Here is a 17509-nt window from a genome sequence, read left to right on the forward strand (position 1 = left end):
GCTGGATTTATTAAAATGACCAGGAACCAGGAGAGTAGAAATGGTGTCAATCCCCTTGCTAAGTAGATGAACACAAGATTAGTAATGGAAGGCATAATAAAAGCATGTTTCTTAAGAATGTGTGTTGTTCTTTGCTGAAATTCAAAGAAGAGGAATAAGGGAGGAAGAGTCAAGAGTTAGATGTTTAGAAGGAATATTTTAAAGCAACAGTTTGGACTTTTGCTCTCACATGATAGGTTTTGGCTTAGATTTGCAAAGCTAGCGTTCCAGAAGTTGTTTTATTTCTACTTAGGTATTAATTAAGCTACCACTAGGTGCCATTCTCACAGACAGTGGTTAAGAGGGTCAAAGACTGATGTGCTTTTGATTTTTTAAAAGAAATGGTACTCTCATACAGGACCTAGACATAAATAATTCCTAGAATTCTCCTTAAGTGTAAAGCATTACACACAATTGGAAGCAGTTTCAAAAAATACCTAGGTATAATTAATTTTATCCCATACTAATTTCGATGTTATCGATTATTGCTTATTCTAGTATTATCTTGCTTCGTTTTATCTAAGCCTTGAGAAGAACAGAATTTTCAAGTTCACCCTGAACTCTTCTTGAATTTGGTCTTCCAAGGGCCCTAGTCACAGTTCTGGGACCTTCAGCAGCTTTGTCAACTACCAAAACCTCTTACTTCTTCCGCTGAGGCTTTAACTTAAGCTTTAGGCTGGTGTCTGCTAGTCTTGAACAAGCTTAGGTGACTTTGTCCAGTGCACCGCATCCCTGAGTACTCAGAGCTGTTTCCTTCCTCAGCTGAAGGAGAACTAGAGGGAGAACACGCCTTCTTGACTACCTCTGTGATGGTTAACTCTGTGTGTCAACCTGGCCCAGCTGTTTGGTCAAACACCGGTCTAGATGTTGCTGTGAAGGTATTTTTAGATGTGATTAACATTAAATCAGTAGACTTTGAATAAAGCAGTTTACCTTCCATGATGTAAGTAAGCCTCTTCTAATCAGTTGAAGGTCTTAAAATCGAAGACTGAGGTTTCCCAAAGGAGAAGGAATTCTCCTCAAGACTGCAATAGAGAAACTCTGCCTGCCTGCCCTAAAGACTGCAGACTCTCTAGCCTCTAAAATTCCATGAGCCAATCCTTAAAATTAGTCTCTCTTCTCTCTCTGTCCCTCTCTCTCTCTATCCTATTGGTTTTGTATCTCTGGAGAACCCTGACTAATACAACCTTTCTAATAAGAAAGTTATTTCTAGTGAAATAAGTCAGACAGAGAAAGACAAATGCCATATAGTATTACATATTTGGAATCTAAAAAAAATGAACACGTAGAAACAGAACAGATTGGTGGTTGCCAGAGGTGGCGGATGGAGGGGATGGGTGAAGGGAGTCAAAAGATACAAACTTCCAGTTATAAGAAATAAGTTCGGGGGCTTCCCTGGTGGCGCAGTGCCGATGCAGGGGACATGGGTTCGTGCCCCGGTCTGGGAAGATCCCACATGCCGCGGAGCGGCTGGGCCCGTGAGCCATGGCCGCTGAGCCTGTGCGTCCGGAGCCTGTGCTCCACAACGGGAGAGGCCACAACAGTGAGAGGCCCGCGTACCGCAAAAAAAAAAAAAAAAAAAAGTTCTGGGGATGCAATGTACAGCATGATAACTATAGTTAACAATACTATATTGTATATTTGAAAGTTGTGAAGAGAGTAGATCTTAAAATTCTAATCACAAGAAAAAAACATATGACTGTATGAGATGATGGATATTAACTAGACTATTGTAATCATTTTGCAATGTTTACATAAATCAAGTTATTAGGTTGTACACCTTAAAGTAATACCATGTTATACATCAGTTACACCTCAGTAAAACTTGGGGAAAAAAGAAAGTTATTCCTCTATCTTTGCTTTTAGCATTTTTTTCTTTGAAACCATAATTGAGCTTCTAATCTGCATCAGTCACTTGCACTTATTTACGGGCATTTCTTCATGAGTTCATGGGTTTCCTTAGTAATAGCTCTAACAGGTTTCTATTGTGCACCTTCTTTTTTTTTTAAAGAACCTTATCATTCATGTATCTTTTCTAGAAAAGAACATTTCAAAATTACATTTAACAGAAAGTAAAGTTAAAACATAAATACTAAGTGATTTCATCATACTCCTTTGTCACAACTTTTTCAGATGTAGCTCTTAAAAATATTTTAAGTCTTTGAGGATATCTATCAGATAATGTCCCATTTCTTTTTTATCAGAATCACTTATGTATGTTGGATTGTGGGTAAGGAAGAAGAAATGTATTTAAATGAATTTAAGGCACTAAAGACTGCAAGGTTGATAGTAAAAATGATGACAGAATACAAATGCCAATTTGCAAAGGAGAAGGCAGAGCTGTTAGTAGTGATAAACTAAGGATCCTATCAGAACTCCTCCTAATAAACTGGTAGCATACAGAACACTTGGCTACCTTAAGTTCCTTTCTCCTCATCTCCCCTGTTGCCTGAAGCCTCAGTGATGTCCCACCAGAAGAGCAACTTTCCAAGACTGCATGAGTGCCTTCTTCACTGGGGCTTGTGTATCTTTACCTGCTTGTGTGGCAAGTAGGTGCTTCTTTGGGTCTTGGAGATACAAACACATAGAAATATGATTTAGTCCTTAAAGAATAAAGGAACCCACCCAGTTCCCAAGGGGCAGGATAAAGTTCAGAGCAATCAGCAACATTTTTTTTGACCCATCAAATGCAAAGCACCTCACTCAGGCTCTTGGAAGTGGTACAAAAAAAAGTAGAAAACAGATCTCTTATCTTCAAAGAAATTACAGATGGGCTGATTTTCAAAAAAGCAGAAGACATACTTTACTGTTTAAAAACTCCCAGAGGGATTTAAATTCTACATTCTACCCATGGGAGCATTTTTCCTCACTACTTGGGAATCCTCTCTGTATTGATATGTCCCCAAAGGAGGTGAGGCCAGCTCTGTTTCTCCAATACAAGTGCCCAGCAGCAACTATGGCACCTACGTGCTCTGCAAAGAACTTTTCCAGCAGTTGGTGTCTCCAGGGCCACAGAGCTCCCCTTTGGTACTTGGTGGAAAGGTTGACCACTTGAAAGTAGAGAATAAAAGAAATGTGTGTGAAAATATGTGGCGTATATAAGTGGTGTGTATAAAGGGAGCGTGATGTCCAACCTTGTGTTTTTCCTTCCTTCCTGGAACCAGTTTGAACAATTGTTACCCAGTTAGTAGAAGTTGCAGGTCTGAACAGAAGCTTCCTGGTCTCTCCAAAGGGTGATTATAGCTGATGGTTAGAAGCTTGGCATTTCTAGAGAGAAAGAGGTGGCAGTAGCCCTTTTGCAACTTTTAGGCAGTGGTAAGAATTCTAGCCCTTCGTCTTTAAGCATTATGTTGAGCAGACTTCAGCGTTTTCTTTCAGCATTTTATTCAAGAGTGGAGTGAAGGACAATGAGTCCAAAGTTTATAGCCTGAGCCACTGGAAGGTTGGAATTACTTTAACTAAATAAGCAGAGGCAGACTCAGGGAGAAGCAGGTTTGGGGGGAAAGATCAGGAGTTCAGTTTGGGACGTACGAAAATTGAGACGCCTGTTAGACATACAAGTAGAAATGTGGAGCAGGCAGCTGAATATATGCGTGTGGACAGGTCAGGGCTGGAAATGTGCATTTGGATGTCATCTACGTGCATGAGACTGAATGAGATTCCCCAGGAGAAATTGTAGTCTAAGACAAAGAGCCAAAACGGAGCCCTGGAGCAGTCCTGCGTTTCAAGTCAGAGAGACGGGAGGAACCAGGGAGACCAAGTAGCAGCCATTGAGGAGAGAGGAGAGCCAGGAGAGAGGGGTGTCCTGAAAACCAGAGGCAGCAAATGTTACAAGGAAGAAAAATAAAGTGATCAATTGTCGGGGACACTGCTGATGGGTCAAGTAAGGATAAAGAAGATGTGCCTTAGATTTTACAACGTGGGAGACATTAATAGCCCTAACAAGGGCAACTTATGTGAAGAGGTCGGGGTAGAGGCCTGAGTGAGTGGGCTCAGAAGAGAAGGGGAGAGGAATTGCAGACAAGCGGGGTAGATGATTTTGAGGAGTTTTTCTGTGGCAGGAACAGAAATAGAGCAGTAAGCTAGATGGGGGAATGAGGTCAGGAGTGGTTGTTTGTTTGTTTGTTTTTTACGTGGAAGAAATAGTACTATATTTGTATACTAGCAGAAATGTCCAGTAGACAGAAAAAATATATGGACGCGTTATAGAGGGGAGAATTGCTAAAGCAATTCTCAGAACGCTGAACACATTCTAGCCTTGTGCCAGGAGTTTGTTCCCACTCTGTGCACAATAAGCGCCAGCAGTTCTGGTTAAGGAAATAGTTTCTGTAGGGACAGAGTGGAAAGACTTGTGGCGCTCACTTGAAAGCCACAATCCCTGCATCCTGGAGCCCAAGGACAGGATGGGATGAAAATGCTGACCTCGATGTCTCAGCTTTGACCAGACGATACATTTTTTTCTGGGCATTCCCACAAATACCACCCAAGCATCCTTTCTGTGCAATGTAGGTTATAATAAAAACCTTCCTAAAACAGATTTGACCATTTGTGATCATTTGAAGGGACAAAATCAAATTTTCCCCTTTTACCTTAGAGATAATTGTTCCCATAGAAAATTTAGGCTGTCTACAGAATTATACAGGAAATTTTACTTAGTTTTTTAAAAGGTTTCAGGCATTATCTTTAATGTCTATGCAAATAATAAATTTCAATTTAGGAATTGATTTGTGGTAAGCCCATGGTTTCTTAAATCAACTCATTTTCCCCCCATTTCACCGATTCTCTATTAGGCAATGCTTTCTTAGCCTACTTTGAATATACTAGAGTATTAGAAAATAATAAAACTACTGTTTATGTAAAAATATTTTGTTAGCCTGATTTTTAAATAACTGAGAAGAATTTCTCCCCACAGGTGTGGTTTAGAGAAGTTTTAAATAATTGATACCTTCCTAAGCTTTCCTTTAAAAAAGAAAACCAGTTCAATCAGGACTTTTCAGTATTTTCCACCAGTTACCCCTCCTAGCAGCGGAGAACAAATCATACTCTGGAGAGTAGGGGGGTATGGCCAAAGTAGCCAATAAAATCATTAAGTTTCTTTGAAGTCTCTTTTTGAAATATTAAAATCCATACAAATATTTCATTTTATACTATAATAACACCATATTTTAAAATATATTAAAATGTTTTAAATTATCATTCAGGGAAAAAGAAATGTTCCGCTTGTATCATTGGTTCAATGAAGAGGCTGCTTTTCTTGGATTCTGTCCACGTCAGAAAACTGGGCTGCACCGAAGGCAGCTGACACCAATACCAGATTCATCATCTCGACAACTTCTCTTCTCTATTTTGGAGTCCCAGTGTCTCTAGAACCCACACCCACAAAAAAACGGCAAACAGTTTTTCACTGCTTTATGGGCTACAAAAGGGTAAATGCTGAAAAAATATGTGTAGGATGCTGCTGGAGAGAGAGTGATGGTGCAGTATTTTCAGGTTCCTGTGATAAACAATTCTGAGAGCTGCGACATCCTGCTCACAGGCCAAGTAATCAGTGTCATGTGATCTGCTCTCTGACCCAGTCAGCCTTTTTTACTATTTCCGCAGGATTCTTGTCAAAACACTTTTATGTTGAAGAAAGACGAGTAATGATGTTTTCTGTTTCACTAAAGCCAAAACTTTCACTATGCTTAAATGAACCGAGAATCTCAATGATATAGTCCTTATGATTTCCATCTAACTCTCAATCTTTATTATAACAATTTTATTGATGTTCACAAAAAAAAAATTAACAGTTTTGCTTTGCAGTTGTTATCTGAAATTATTTAGACTTCAAACAGATAAACCAAAAGCTATTAAATAAGAAAATTGAGTGAGACATTCTTTATCACCACGATGAACAAGTTAGTCAAATTATCCAGGTTTTTGTCTTCGGTCATCACCTCTCTTTTCTTGCCTAATGAAAAGCAAGTCGACCTTGAGTTTGAAACCTTACTCCAGTGTACTTCCCCCATCCCATATTATTTTGAACCAAATCCTAAATATCATATGATTTTATCCAGAAATATTTCAATATACCAAAACATTTGATTGAGGGCAATTATATCAGGAAATGGAGCTGATTTGCAGGAGCCAATGGTTTTGTGTATAATCCAAGTAGTAACAGTGATTTACGAGGTGAGAAACTTATAAGGTAGATAAATATCTATTGTACAATAGATATCTCAGCCTTCTTGGACTCACTGAGAAGTCACATGTTCAAGTTTGTCTACTCTGGTCAAAGTATAAATGTGGGCCACAGATACCCACAAAATTTGTTCTTGCCTCGTGTAGCGTCTTGCATTCACTTAAGGAGACTCCAGAGCTAATATCAATGGGTTCCTCGATGACACCAAAAAATGCCAGAGTTTTCAATCACTCTCTACACATAAAAAATTTTCTACTCTACAGTATGCATTCAAGAAAAACACAAGTTTGACTGACATGGAAAAGCAGAATTTTGCTAATTTTACTTGTACATGTGTCACAAAACCCTTTTAAGGGGCAAACATTTTAAACAGTTTTTCTCCAAATCCTGGAATAAAACTGACACTCTCTGAAAATGTACCATAGTTATCCTAGAGCTTTGAGAACTGCAGTTAGAATCTTGCAAGAATAAATATGCCCCTGCTTGAGAAGAGAACGAATCTGAAACCTTTGTGGTATGTGTGAAAGCTGGCTAGAGAAGGAAAGATGAAAAATGCTCTAGGGCATGATGTGTGTTAAGACTTCAAGTTGATCGCTCTCCGTGTTAGCAGATATAGTATCAGTAATACCTGCTGACACATCAAGAGCCAAGGAAAACCACTCGAAATCATTTGCCTTCTTGTTTAATTGATTATCGATGTTGCTCCCAATGTCCTCAACTCTTGGATCAACGCTTCACACCAAATGGCTAATAGTTTTAAGCAAGTTTGTTTATTCTGGACAGATTCCTTCAGCTGCTGCAATCCAACATGATCTAGTGAACTTACCAGCAGTAAATGGCTTTCCTTGCTTGGCTAGCAAATGAGCCAGTAGGAAACTGGCTTTTGTTGCAGCCTTATTTTCATTTTTTACTTTTGTGAAGAAATTTTTCTGTGATGAGATATTCCATGTAAGAGTTTCCAATTTTTCTGACTGTTCCTCTCCTGTGAGTTGGGAATATTGTGATCAGGCTTAGTTTGGTAATGTCAGCACAGCCTTAATGTCATCGTATAATAAACACAATGCTTTGGCATCTAATTTGATCAAAATAACCCACATTCCACTGTGCCTTAGAGGCATGACAATTGAAGTCCACTTTTCTTGTTTTGACATGATGGGTATGCACTGGCAGTGAAAAAAATGAAATGTCACGGATAGAGTGATGCATAAGGCTCTTGAAACACTGTCAAGTTCTAACTGTGTCAGTGGGATCTGTCAAGTTCTAAGTGTGTCAGTGTGATTCATAGCCCGTGAGCAGCAGCGTGAAGCAGTGATAGCACCACATAAGTAAGGCCTCTGTCCCAACTTACTCAACTCTGCCATTGTAGCACCAAAGCAACCATAGACAATACAGAAGTGAATACACGTGTCTGTGTCCCATAAGCATTATTTATGGACTGAAATGAGAATTTCATGTAATCTTTCACATGTTGTGAAATCTTCTTCTTCTTTTGACTTTTTTCAACTATTGAAGAATACAAAGGCCATTTTTAGCTCCAAGGATGTTGAAAACATTTGCTGAATCCTGCTCTAGAGGATGAGCCAAGGGAAGAGGTTTTTAAGAGAAAGTCTGGAAAATGGCACTGGAACTCTCACTTCTGTGTTGAACTCAGAGGAGGCAGTTTCTGACAATGTCGTGGGGCAAACTTCAGGTATAAGTTTCTTACCATAAGGATGGTGAGAAAATGATTATGGGAAATACAAGCAATCCTTTCATGAAATTTACCTCTACATGGAGGGAAGGAAATGAGAGGTAGCTGGGGGATGATGTGATTTAAGAGAAAATTGTTGTTAAAATAGGAGAGATTTGGACATGAGCACTTAACCTGTATTTTCCCTTCCTTTTTTAATAAGAAAAATAATACCTATCTTGAAGTTTTTTAGAAAAGTCAAATGAGATAAAGCATGTTTTGTACTCAGGATGATGCCTAGCTTATGGTAGATTCTCAGTAACTCATATATTAATATTCATATATGTTCATTATATTTTTTGGTAAAAAAACCCAACAGAGTCCAGATTACTTTGCTATTAGGTTCCTGAACTATCTTATTTAAAATCAAGACTGTACTCTTATTGAGGTGTTTTGAAAATGGTTAAATAAATTGGAGGTTGACCAGTTAGTCAAGACTTTGTAACTTCAATAATTTTGATTTTGTAACTTCCTCAGTTTTCCTTCTTCTAGACTGAGTTCAATCAGTTTAGTCTATCTTCACGTGAGAGCCACGTTGCCCTTCAGATCCTTTTCATCGTCTTTTTCAAGCCATAATACAGTCATACCAACTATTGTACAAATGAATCACACAAATCATACACTGATTTGGTATATTAGTAGGGTTATTTTTATTCTTACTAGTTTTTTTGGGGGGAGGAATGTAAATTTTTTTAAATTTAATTTTATTTTTTTATACAGCAGGTACTTATTAGTCATCAATTTTACACACATCAGTGTATACATGTCAATCCCAATCACCCAATTCATCACACCGCCACCTCCACCCCCACCCCCCGCCGCTTTCCCCCCTTGGTGTCCATACGTTTGTTCTCTACATCTGTGTCTCAATTTCTGCCCTGCAAACCGGTTCATCTGTACCATTTTTCTAGGTTCCAAATATATGTGTTAATATACGATATTTGTTCTTCTCTTTCTGACTTACTTCACTCTGTATGACAGTCTCTAGATCCATCCATGTCTATACAAATGAACCAATTTCGTTCCTTTTTATGACTGAGTAATATTCCATTGTATATATGTACCATATCTTCTTTATCCATTCGTCTGTCAGTGGGCATTTAGGTTGCTTCCATGACCTGGCAATTGTAAGTAGTGCTGCAATGAACATTGGGGTGCATGGGTCTTTTTTTTTTTTTTTTTTTTTTTGCGGTACACGGGCCTCTCACTGCTGTGGCCTCTCCCGTTGCAGAGCACAGGCTCCGGACACGCAGGCTCAGCGGCCATGGCTCATGGGCCCAGCCGCTCCACGGCATCTGGGATCTTCCCGGACCAGGGCACGAACCTGTGTCCCCTGCATCGGCAGGCAGACTCTCAACCACTGCGCCACCAGGGAAGCCCACATGGGTCTTTTTGAATTATGGTTTTCTCTGGGTATATGCCCAGTAGTGGGATTGCTGGATCATATGGTAATTCTATTTTTAGTTTTTTAAGGAACCCCCATACTGTTCTCCATAGTGGCTGTATCATTTTACATTCCCACCAACAGTGCAAGAGGGTTCCCTTTTCTCCACACCCTCTCCAGCATTTGTTGTTTGTAGATTTTCTGATGATGCCCATTCTAACTGGTGTGAGGTGATACCTCATTGTAGTTTTGATTTGCATTTCTCTAATAGTTAGTGATGTTGAGCAGCTTTTCATGTGCTTCCTGGCCATCTGTATATCTTCTTTGGAGAAATGTCTATTTAGGTCTTCTGCCCATTTTTGGATTGGGTTGTTTGTTTCTTTAATATTGAGCTGCATGAGCTATTTATAAATTTTGGAGATTAATCTTTTGTCCATTGATTCGTTTGCAAATATTTTCTCCCATTCTGAGTGTTGTCTTTTCATCTTGTTTATGGTTTCCTTTTCTGTACAAAAGCTTAGACATTTCATTTCATTAGGTCCCATTTGTTTATTTTTGTTTTTATTTCCATTACTTTAGGAGGTGGGTCAAAAAAGATGTTGCTGTGATTTATGTCAAAGAATGTTCTTCCTCTGTTTACCTCTAAGAGTTTTAGAGTGTCTGGTCTTACATTTAGGTCTCTAATCCATTTTGAGTTTACTTTTGTGTATGGTGTTAGGGAATGTTCTAATTTCATTCTTTTACATGTAGCTGTCCAGTTTTCCCAGCACCACTTATTGAAGAGACTGTCTTTTCTCCATTGTATATCCTTGCCTCCTTTGTCATAGATTAGTTGATCATAGGTGCATGGGTTTATCTCCAGGCTTTCTATCTTGTTCCATTGATCTATGTTTCTGTTTTTGTGCCAGTACCATATTGTCTTGATTACTGTAGCTTTGTGGTATAGTCTGAAGTCAGGGAGTCTGATTCCTCCAGCTCCGTTTTTTTCCCTCAAGACTGCTTTGGCTATTCGGGATCCTTTGTGTCTCCATACAAATTTTAAGATTTTTTGTTCTAGTTCTGTAAAAAATGCCGTTGGTAATTTGATAGGGATTGCATTGAATCTGTAGATTGCTTTGGGTAGTAGAGTCGTTCTCACAATATTGATTTTTCCAATCCAAGAACATGGCATATCTCTCCATCTGTTAGTATCATCTTTAATTTCTTTCATCAGTGTCTTATAGTTTTCTGCATACAGGTCTTTTGTCTCCCTAGGTAGGTTTATTCCTAGGTACTTGAGTCTTTTTGTTGCAATGGTAAATGGGAGTGTTTCCTTAATTTCTCTTTCAGATTTTTCATCATTAGTGTATAGGAATTCAAGAGATTTCGGTGCATTAATTTTGTATCCTGCAACTTTACCAAATTCATTGATTAGCTCTAGTAGTTTTCTGGTGGCATCCTTAGGATTCTCTATGTATAGTATCATGTCATCTGCAAACAGTGACACTTTTACTTCTGCTTTTCCAGTTTGTATTCCTTTTATTTCTTTTTCTTCTCTGATTGCCATGGCTAGGACTTCCAAAACTATGTTGAATAATAGTGGTGAGAGTGGACATCCTTGTCTTGTTCCTGATCTTAGAGGAAATGCTTTCAGTTTTTCACCATTGAGAATGATGTTTGCTGTGGGTTTGTCGTATATGACCTTTATTATGTTGAGGTAGGTTCCCTCTATCCCACTTTCTGGAGAGTTTTTATCATAAATGGGTGTTGAATTTTGTCAGAAGCTTTTTCTGCATGTATTGAGATGATCATATGGTTTTTATTCTTCAATTTGTTAGTATGGTTTATCACATTGATTGATTTACATATATCGAAGAATCCTTGCATCCCTGGGATAAATCCCACTTGATGTGTTGTTGGATTCTGTTTGCTAGTATTTTGTTGAGGATTTTTGCATCTATATTCATCAGTGATATTGGTGTGTAATTTTCTTTCTTTATAGTATCTTTGTCTGCTTTTGGTATCAGGGTGATGGTGGCCTCATAGAATGAGTTTGGGAGTGTTCCTTCCTCTGCAATTTTTTGGAAGAGTTTGAGAAGGATGGGTGTTAGCTCTTCTCTAAATGTTTGATAGAATTCACCTGTGAAGCCATCTGGTCCTGGACTTTTGTTTGTAGGAAGATTTTTTTTTTTTTTTTTGCCGTACGCAGGCCTCTCACTGTTGTGGCCTCTCCCGTTGCGGAGCACAGGCTCTGGACGCGCAGGCTCAGTGGACATGGCTCACGGGCCCAGCCGCTCCGCAGCATGTGGGATCTTCCCAGACCGGGGCACGAACCCGCATCCTCTGCATCGGCAGGCAGACTCTCAACCACTGCGCCACCAGGGAAGCCCTGTTGGAAGATTTTTAATCACAGTTTCCATTTCATTACTTGTGATTGGTCTGTTCATATTTTCTATTTCTTCCTGATTCAGTCTTGGAAGATTATACCTTTCTAAGAATTTGTCCATTTCTTCCAGGTTGTCCATTTTGTTGGCATAGAGTTGCTTGTAGTAGTCTCTTAGGGTGCTTTGTATTTCTGCGGTGTCTGTTGTAACTTCTCTTTCATTTCTAATTTTATTGATTTGAGTCCTCTGCCTCTTTTTCTTGATGAGTCTGGCTAATGGTTTATCAATTTTGTTTATCTTCTCAAAGAACCCTTACTAGTTTCTTTTTAATGTAACTATTTTTTTTCTTTCTGTAAGTAGTACATGGAGTTACCATATGACTGAGCAATTCCAGTTTCACTCTGGTATTGCTGGGTCCACATGAAAACTTGCACACAAGTGTTCACAGCAGCACTATTCATAATTGCCCCCAAATGGATATAACATAAATATTCACCGACTGATGGACAGATAAAATGTGGAATATCCATATAATGGAATTTTTTCAGCCATAAAAAAAGAATAAAGTGCTGATATGAGCTACGAAGTGGATAAGACTTGAAAACATTTTGCTAAGTGAAAAAATCCCATCACAAAAGACCACATTTTGTATGATTCCATTTATTAAATTTGCAGAACAGATAAATCTATAGAGACAGAAAGTAGATTAGTAATAGCCTAGGGCTTAGAAGAGAAATGGAGAATGACTGCTAATGGGTATGGGGCTTCTTAGTGGGAGGATACTTTATAGTCTGTTGTCTGATAATCTGATATCTGGAGTCTGTGGATATATTTCTGTTGAATGTTTTGCTGAAAGGGTCTTTACTCTTCATGTGTCTGTCTGTCTTTGGTTGTGTATGGGACTTTGTATATGAAATCTTATTTTTAGAAACAATCTGAAGCCTAGACAGATGTTACATTCCCTCAGAAAAGAATTTTTATTACTTTTTTCAGTCATCTGGGAGTGCCAGCCATCAAGTATCATTTTAATCCAATTCCAAGCTAGAGATTTTCTGGGCTACTCAAATGATGTGAAGCTGAGCTGCAGACGGTGCAAGGGCTGGTTCACTTCCATTTCACCTTAATTCCTGGTGTGCAACCAGATTGTCCGATTTGGGGGAAATTCCCTCAATTTCTTCCTTTATCATGCTATTTAGAATTAACTGTCTAAAGACTAACACATGATTAGGGACTGAATTGGGTTAAAAATAAACATTTATCTTCACTTTCCCCTGAAACTGCCCTAAAATGATAGTAATGGAATAACAAGGTAAAAACCCACAAGGACTAAGAGAAAAGGGAGAACAGTAGATGAGAGCTGCCTATACATTTTTGGAAGACAGGACAGCTGATGGAGGAGTGATACCTAATCCAGACAGCAGGGTACAGGAAGCAGAGACCAATGTGAGCCGGTTCACCACAGAATCCCACAGAAAATGTGCTGTTCCCATTATCAGTCGACAGGGGGAGGCAACCACAACTTGCATTGATGTGTTATGGTCTGTAATACACAATTACTGTATCACATCAAAGATATTTGAACTTGCCCATGTACTGTCACAGTCTGGTCAGGTGGGCCCTAGATCTAATAAAACTGGACAATGTTCAAATATGCTATATTGGTGATATGGTTATCTCAGAATCTGAGGATCAAGCTAAAAGAGACCTTATGAAGGTCATAAATCATATAACTAATTGGGGATAATTGATTAACTCCAAAAAAATCCAGGGCTGTACACAGACTATGAAATTTGGAGGGACTGCATACTGTAGACAATGAGCAATAAATTATTTCTTCCCATCTCTCAGGCTGTAGGGACTCAACACCTAGTGGGCCTGTTTGGCTTTTGGAAAAATTGTATCCCTCACTTAGGGATACCGTTAGTTTCAGTTCGTAAGATTACCCAGAAAAAGGCTATATTTGACTGAGGAGCTGAATAGCAACAAGGCTTCTTAGAACCGCAGAGGGCTGTAGCCCAAATTATCCCATTAGGACCTTATGATCCTTATGATGAAATAATATTAGAGTGTTGGCTGCCTGCACTCATGCCAACTGGAGTGTCTGGCCAAAGGCAATATTTACTGCTCAATGGTGACCTGGACTTTTGAACTGGAAAAGTACCAAATGCTACTCTCTAGTGTATTCCTTTTGAAGACAGTTACAGGCTTGTTACTGAGCATTTATGGAACAGCTCCAATAATAGAAGGATATAAGATTATATTAAGACCTGAAATACCAGCATGTCGTGGGTGATGTTAGAAAAGCATTCCAACAGGAAGGACAATGCCCAAACAAGTTCCATCCTAAAATGGATTTGGTAAACACAATGGGAGCATATTCCTGAGAGTTTCCATGGGAGGAACTCACTGTAGTCACAAGCAAGTAGCCTCTTTTCCCCTAGGACTGACTATAGAGCCTCTTGAAGAGGATTGGCCAGCTGTTATTTGGCCCTACTGAGCCTCAAACTCTTAATAAAAATTGCCCTATTTGCCAACAGGAAAGGCAGGATTTTCGGTTCCTCTGGGGAAGTATTCCCAGGGGAAAAGGTCCATCATCTAGCTGGCAAATAGATTACATTGTCCCTTTACCTATTTGACAACTTAAATATTGGCCTTAAGGGTTTGGTTTCACTTACCAATGGCTAAAGTCAGTGTTGCAAATTCTGTCAAAGGACTGCAACAACCACATACACACATGCAGACACACACACACGCACACACACACACATATACATCACCTTCCTGTTTGGCCCTCCTAGTTACATTTCATCAGATCAGATCAAGACACTTCACTGCCTATATATACAGTGAAACGGTAGGCAAAGAAACATATTCAGTAGGCTTAGAATATTACTTGTCACTCTCAAAGTAATGGGTTAATAGAAAATGGGGATAAACAAAACATATGCTTTTTAAACTGAGGGAAAACAAGTGATTGAAGGGCCGTTCCACAAAATTATAGGACTATGTCTTATAACTTGACCTGAGGAGGATTAAAGGTAGAATTACATTAGATAATTGGGTAAAACTGATATTGTAGAAGCTAATAAAACATGTGATAATACTGATATGGACAATCAAATGTGAATATTGGGAGACTGAACTAAACCCCTTTAGGATATTATCCCTGTGGAGGAGAACCTGCATGAAGAAAATTTTGACCTGAGCAATGGTAGGTCGACTACAGTCCCTGAATCCCTCAGCAGATACATACCATAAATACAATGGCTGTAGAAGAAGCAGACAAACAAATTGTAAAGTTAGTTCAGAAGTATGAGAAAGTTTATGCTGGAATTTTCAGCTATTTGTTTAAATCCATACCAGCTGCCCACGGATTATTACAAATGCATGGAATTTTCATGTACATTTTGATTGTCTACTTGATTATATATCGTCAAGCAAGTAATGGCTCTCAAACTAAGAGTGACCATTTTGTCCTAAAATGGTCTTGACCATGGATGAGGGGTTAGTCCGTGCTGTGAGGGTTAATTCCTGCAGACCTGAAATTGGCCCGAACTCTTTTACTAAAATAAGAAATGTACCCACCTGACACTGACCTCTGGTCCAGGCATAACACCTACTGATTATTAGTGCTGCTTTGTAACCATGGGTGGGAGGAGTTTCAAGGCAAGCTTTTGACATTGTTTATTGATAACAGTGAAATTGACTTGCACCTGGTCCGAGACACCCAGAGGGTTCTGTCATTGGAACTGGTTACATAGCAAGTATATGCCCACGTGACCAACAGGGGATGAGAAACCCTGGTTGAGACTCTACCTTGGGCTCCTTGGTTCTGAGATGGTCCGTGCTCATATTGGTGGTTCCGGATCTGAGAAAGTGTGTCTAGACAGCCCTTACAGAAGGCTAACAAATGCAGGTCGGGCTTGGCTGCCCTGGACTCTTTGCTGTGAGATGGCCTTTGGCTGTGATGCATGTCGTTACTTTAATACTATTGCTATATTGTGTCCTTTTCCTGTAATAAACTATATAGATTTATAAGCACTGTCATTTTAAGTCCTATGAGACTTCAGCAGTCAAACCTCGTTTAACTGTTACTGTTGGTGCACTGTGATGGGAATCTAAATGTTTTTCATATTCTTCTAATTTCTTAAAAAAAAAGATCCTCTACATCCAAAAAGTTGACCAAAAAAAATCCGAGGTACTGTATTTTTACATTCTTCTGAACTATTGGGTGGTATTCCTATGTAGTTGCAAGTTAACACACTAGAGTGGTCAGATCCATGAACTTTATTTTTAAAAGGCTATTCCTGAAAGAAATACCTTGCTTTTTTACAAGGAACTAGACCTGCCCTGGCAATATTAGATATTTTTATTTAAATTTAGTTCATTTTTTATGACAGTACGTTCATCCTAATATGCACAGCTGTTTCCTTAGACATCGAGTTACAAAAGGCTTGGTGGTCCCTAGGAAGAATGGCAATCTGCAGTTGTTGGCAAGTGATCTGGAAACCGTGACTCTAAAGCAGCAAATGGTGGGCCTTCTGCCTGCTACAGATACCATAGAAGCCACCAGGTTGCAGGACTGGTGGATGACGAAAAGAAACCTGATAGCAATTGTGTGGTGGACACCAGGCTGCTTCTGTTTTCCTCTACAACTTTGACAAGAGGGGACACCACAAGGAGTGCCAAGGATCTAAAAATAGAGACTTTATTAAATCATTCAGTTGAGCTATCTTTGTTGACGTAATCGTCTTATTTAATAACCATGCAAAAGGCCAATGCTAGAGACACAATGAGATGAGGAAGAGGGAAGAGTCCAGGATGGCTTGGCCAACTGAGTCAGTTGTGATAGTGTTGAGCCTGCGATGCCTTTGCACATCCAGATAATGTCCACAGACAGTTGGGAACAGGACCTGGGGCTCAGGGCCAGGCCTAGACTAGAAGATCCAGGCTTAGGGCCTCCCCTCCCACGTAGCCTCTGGGAATTACTGGTGGATATGCAGAGGGGAAGACCTGTGCACAGGTGAGATAAGCCGGGAGGGAGAAAGCGGTACCTCAGAAACCCAAAAGAGGAGAGACCTTCAAAGGAATGGTCAGTAAGGCCTGAATTGTATCCACTGGAAATGACACTTGGGTCAGGGTTCTCAGCAGTACACTGAAGCAATAAGGTAGAAATCAGATGGCAAGAGATTGAAGAGTAAATAAAAGGTGAAAAAGTGGACATATCAGTAGATGTATTCTTTCTGGAAACTGAGCTCTAAAAGACAGTGACATTGCCAGAGGGATAGTTTTGAAGATTATTTTGAACATGACTATTTGCTGAGGGAAAACACACACACACACACACACACACACACACACACACACACACACACACACACACACACACACACACACACACACACACACACACACACACACACACACACACACACACACACACACACACACACACACACACACACACACACACACACACACAGGCTGGAGTTATAAGAAAGACGATAACTGATGAAGCCAGTTCCTGAAAGAGGAGAGAAAGATTAGAATCTAAGGACAGTTGTGTGGATTAGACCTGGTCAAAAGGTTCACCTCTTTCTCTGCAGTAGTGAGAGAAGTGTCTTTGTAGAGGGTTGAGAAGTACAGTTGAGTGATGAGAGGAAGACCCAACTTTTCTCTTTAGAAGCTTAGCTAGTACAGGCAAGGAGAGAAAGAATTTAACCAGGGAATGCAAATGCAGGTAAGTCTATAGAGAATTGGAGCAGAAAAGCTGAGGGAACTGACACCTGACGGCCTCTATTTTCTCTGTGAAA

At 39.5% G+C, this 17509-nt stretch overlaps 1 long non-coding RNA gene across 1 annotated transcript in view; it reads left to right on the plus strand.

Moving 5' to 3' along the window:
- The window catches only part of LOC132420593 (uncharacterized), an 88464-nt gene that overhangs the window by 39320 nt on the left and 31635 nt on the right, over positions 1-17509 (plus strand). The window lies entirely within an intron of this gene.

Source organism: Delphinus delphis, chromosome 2 (assembly GCF_949987515.2).
Source record: "Delphinus delphis chromosome 2, mDelDel1.2, whole genome shotgun sequence".
Taxonomy (NCBI): Eukaryota; Metazoa; Chordata; class Mammalia; order Artiodactyla; family Delphinidae; genus Delphinus; species Delphinus delphis.